This window comes from Echinops telfairi, unplaced genomic scaffold (genome assembly GCF_000313985.2).
Source record: "Echinops telfairi isolate 266 unplaced genomic scaffold, ASM31398v2 ScPeMD7_655;HRSCAF=1070, whole genome shotgun sequence".
In the NCBI taxonomy this organism is placed as follows: domain Eukaryota; kingdom Metazoa; phylum Chordata; class Mammalia; order Afrosoricida; family Tenrecidae; genus Echinops; species Echinops telfairi.
Window position 1 is genome coordinate 14,809,485 of NW_022104553.1, and position 2,822 is coordinate 14,812,306.

The window sequence follows — 2,822 nt, forward strand, 5'->3', positions numbered from 1 at the left end:
GATAACTGAGTACAAGAAGAAAATGTTCTAGAACCAAATGTAGTGATAATTGTACAACTCTTCTTGATATGGTTGAATTATTGAATTATATGAGGTGGATGAAGTACTAATAAAAATATTTTTAAAAGACCCTCACAACTGGACAGGTAACATCATGATAAACAGAAAAGATTGAAGTTGTCAAGGATTTCATCTTGCCTAGATCCACAATCAATGCTCATGGAAGCAGCAGTCAAGAAATCAAATGATGTATTACATTAGGTACCATATATACTCGTGTATAAGCCGAGTTTCTCAGCAGATCCCCCCACCCCCCTTAAACCGTTGTTTATTGGCAGTGAGCTGGAAAGGGTGATGGAGTTAGCATACACAGACAACACCGTACACCACTGTCACAAAGGCGGCAAGAGTGAGAGGAAAGCGTGTCCTGGAGCCCAAGTGGTGCCCTCCCATCAAGAGGTGTGCATGGGAGGGGGCGGGGGCCTGGAGTGTTGAGGGGGCAGCCTCACACCACCTCCATTTAGTAGGCGTGGTTAGAGACGAAGAGGGACTCGCTGGCTGCAGCCCCAGCTTGACCGCTTGGAGCGTACTTTCCTTGGCAGGCGAGGCTGTTGGCCAGGGCTCGCTTGATGTTCCTCCTGGGCCGCCTTCAGGTTCTCCTTCTTGCCACCCCAGGCCTTCAGGGCAGATGCCTGCAGGGCTTGCCCGTAGAAGGTCAGGGCCCATGGCTTCAGCAGGGGGAACTTATTGATGGCGTTGAGGTTGATGGACGCCTCCTCCTAGCTCTGGCTTCCAGACAGGAAGGTGACCCCGTTAACAGGGGGCACGGTGCAGCGCAGTGTGGTGACAGTTGCCATGGCAATCTCCTCATGGGAAAACTTCTGTGTGCAGGCATGGCCGGGGGTGACCATATTGGGCTTCAGTAAGGTAGTGCCTTCCAGGTAGACGTGGTCGTCACTCAGGGCCTTGTAGACGGCAGTCAGCACCTTCTCAGTGACATACTGGCAGCGCTTCAGGTCATGGTCGCCATCGGGGAGGGTATCGGGCTCCACAATGGGCACGATGCCATTCTGCTGGCAGATGCTGGCATAATGGGCCAGCACGTTGGCATTTTCCATGATGGCGAGAGCTGAAGGGGTATGTTCGCCAATCTTCAGCACACAGCGCCACTTGGCAAAGTCAGCGCCATCTTTCTTGTACTGGGAACAGTGCTCAGACAGCCCGTCCAGCCCTTGGGTGGTGGTCTCGCAGTTCATTCCTGCCAGGGGCACCACACCCTTGTCGACCTTGATGCCCACGATCCGCCCTTGGATTTGATAACTTGGGGAAAGGGGCACCCGTCGTCCGCCTTCTGGTAGAGAGTCTCTTGGAAGAGGATGACGCCCCAATGCAGGGGTTCACCCGGTCGTCAGCGGTCAGCAGCAGCTGGCGGTAGAAGCGGCGGTTCTCTTCGGTGTTCTCGGTCCCAAGGGACTGCAGTCGCTTGGCAATGCTTCCGGTGGACTCATCTGCAGCCAGGATGCCCTTGCCAGGAGCCGCAATGCGATGGGCAATGTCAGACAGCTCCTTCTTCTGCTCTGAGGTGATCGCTGGGTATGGGTAGGGCATGGTGACAAGTTCCTTCCTGGAGGCTGAAGGAGCGGCAGCGGGTGGAATCAGCAGCGAGCGAGTGCCCTCAGCACATTTTTATGCAGTTTTTGTGGTAAAATTAGGTGCCTCAGCTGATAGTCAGGTCAGCTTATACTCCAGTATATACAGTAAATCTGCACAAGTTCCCTTTCAAAGGTTTAAGAATAAGAAGATCACTTTGAGGACAAAGGTGTGCCTCACCCACCTATGGTATTTTCGAATTCTGGTGGTGTTGTGAATTGTACACTAAGCTGCTTAACCTTGAGGCCAGCAGTTTGAAACCACCAGCAGCTCTACCAGAGAAAGATGAGGCTTTCTACTCCTATAAAGATATACAGTATTAGAAACCCACATGGGCACTTTTACCCTTTCCTGTAAAGTCACTATGAGTCAGAACCAACTAACTGGCAGTGAGTTTACCATGCTGGGAACAACAAGAGCATCAGCGTCATATATACTTTATAAAAGAGCATTTCAATATCTACCCTATATTGTCCATATGCCTACAAGGAAGATTAGCTAATATGACTAATTGTTCAAATTTATGCACAATCAAAAAAGCCAGTGATAAAGAAATTGAAGAATTCTATCACCTTCTACAGTCTGAAATTGACCAAACATACAATCTGGATGCATTGATAATTACTGGTGATTGGAATGTGAAAGTTGGAAAATATGACTTTGGTGCTAGAAACAATGCAAGAGTTCTCATCATAAAATTTGTAAGACCATTGTATGAGCCCCCAATAAAATGATTAAAAAATAAGACCAATAACTCATTCTTTGCAAATACCTTTCCTTCAACAGCACAAATGGAGACTATTCATGGGCATGTCATCAAATGGAAGACATAGGAAACAAATCAACTACACCTGTGGAAAGAGATGAGCAAGAAGCTCAGTCTCATCAGTGAGAATAAGGCCAGGTGCTGACTGTGGAACAAACTATCATTTGCTCATATTCAAGTTCAAGTTGAAGTACAAGAAAATTAAAATAAGTCCTTGAGATCCAAAGCAATCTTGAGTATATATCACCAAAGTTAAGAGAATATCTCAAGATTTTATATGCTTGATACAAGCATGGATTGATGCATGGATTGTTGTAAGAGCCCCCAATAAAGTGATCTTAAATTTTTTTTTTAAAAAAGGATTACATTTAACACCTTAAATACTAATGACCAAGACCCAGATCAG

At 47.1% G+C, this 2,822-nt stretch overlaps 1 pseudogene; it reads right to left on the reverse strand.

Moving 5' to 3' along the window:
• Window positions 1-280: 280 nt before the first annotated feature.
• On the reverse strand, window positions 281-1,739 carry LOC101661588 (annotated as a pseudogene).
• Window positions 1,740-2,822: the final 1,083 nt, after the last annotated feature.